The following is a 2063-nucleotide window of genomic DNA, read 5'->3' on the forward strand; positions in this document are numbered from 1 at the left end:
AGTTCGGCAGGACGGGGCGGAGTGGTTTGAGTGCGTGCGTGCGTGCGTGCCTTGGGGAGGTCTTACAGCCAGTTCTTTTGCGGATCAGGAATTACTCCCCCAACCTTCTGAGAAGAACTTTTGAAGATCTTGACCCAGGTCGCTGCACGTTGTTTGCACGCCTGCGCTTCTGCCCACGTCCAGCACGTGGCCTTTGAGCTCATGCCGATCATAAGAACGCACAGGGCGTTGGACTTTTAACAATATTTCATTAATTCCCTATGGGAGCGCTGAGGGTGCGTAACAGAATCATTTCGCCCATTCTACAGATGAGAAAACTGAGGCTCCTTGCACAGATGTATCCAGGTCATTTGAATTCAAATCCTTACTTCTCATAGTAGATAGACTGTGCAATTGAGGAGAAAATATGGCCAGATACCTCCTTTTGGGATGGAGATTAGATAACTCAACAATATTATTTTAAGACCAGGGTGGCCGGAGAGCCCTCACTCTGCATTGCCCAGCCTGTTCCTCTCTGCATCTGAGGCCACAAGGCCAGGGTTTCTGGAGGACACACAATTTCAGTAGTTGTTTGAATGAGAGAAGACCTTCTGTGGTGTGGAGGAGGATCTCCATATGGGGTAGAGATGTCTTCAAATCCAGAGAAGTGTCCTGGCATCTCCCAGCCACTTTTTTTTTTTTTTTTTAAAGACCAAATCTCCCTTCCCCTAAGCCAAATCCCATATCATCATACCCCTCCTAGGTTTGGTTTCCAGCCTTCAATCTTCATTCTCCAGGTTAGAATTCTGGGTACATCTCTTTCTTGATGTATGACTCACTTCATCTCTCCACTCTGAAATAACATTCCTTTTCAGAGCTTTCCTTTTAGTCTTGGGAAAGTGACCCATTTTCTTTTTCTTGGGGTTCAGGTCCTTGGCCTCTCATTTCCCACATCTTTCTTATTTTGGAAGCAGCCTCTCTCTTTCTTGGTTCAGCTTCTGTGTTCCTCTACCCTAGAGAGTCTGTGTCTCTCCTTGCAACCTCCTTAGATCGTGCTGTGGTTCCTCCCCAACCTCCGTTTATTAGAGATGAAATAAATAATGCCATAAATAAAAGTATTTGGGAGTCCAGGAACTGTCAGGGCTGATTAGGGCATAGAGGACATTTTCTTTCTCATTATGCAAAAGCATTTCATGGGGAAATAAAAGAGGTTTCATTGTAACTCATGCATGTCATATTTCAAGGAATTCAAGATATTAATCATATTTAACATTATTTGCAACGTTTCTCCCTGGCTTCTGAAAACTGCTAAATGAGGACACGTGGATCACTAGGAAAAAGGGAGACAAGCATGAGAGGGACAGTTAAGAAATAATGAAATGCTGGTGAAAGACAGGAAGAGAGAATGAGATGCCAGGGAGATGTTTCTTAGGCACATAAGTGAGAAATGGGAGAGCTGCTTCTGAGACGTGAGACAGCTAAAATTGAATGATATACTGGAGGAAATAAATGATAACAAACCTCCCCACACTTTTCTTTCTATAAAGCAGTTATGAATTTTGCATTGAAATGTTTTCCTCTCACTTTACTCCCAGATAATTTGTCAATAAGTCTTGGCTTTTGAAAAGAAATTGGGGTACTGGTAGTATGTGTGGTGGTGGTGGTGGTAGGGTGTAGAGGGGAGAAATTCTTGAGTTCTACCGAAGAAGAATTTCCTATACCTGAGGACTTTTTCTTTTGCTTATGTATTTTTAATTTGTATCACCCTCACTACTTCAAACACCATAAGAGACTGGGAACAGTACTTCTTTTGTTATATTTTACCTACCAAAAGGACCTATCAGCCTGTACATCAAAAAGTGGTTGTTTCTGTAAAACTAAATGCTAAAATTAGTGGTTTAGCTTTTTTTTTTTTTCCTTTAAAGTGGGTGGTGGGAGAGGGCACTTAGAGGAAAAATATTATAAATTTAAAAATGAACAGCTTTCAGATCCCCATACTAGCAGTCACCTATGTCTGGGGTCCACAGGAAAATGAAGTGCTTAACAATCACTCTTTAGAAAATAAAAAGGGCATTGATTCTAAG

This window comes from Pteropus vampyrus, unplaced genomic scaffold (assembly GCF_000151845.1).
Source record: "Pteropus vampyrus isolate Shadow unplaced genomic scaffold, Pvam_2.0 Scaffold79, whole genome shotgun sequence".
In the NCBI taxonomy this organism is placed as follows: domain Eukaryota; kingdom Metazoa; phylum Chordata; class Mammalia; order Chiroptera; family Pteropodidae; genus Pteropus; species Pteropus vampyrus.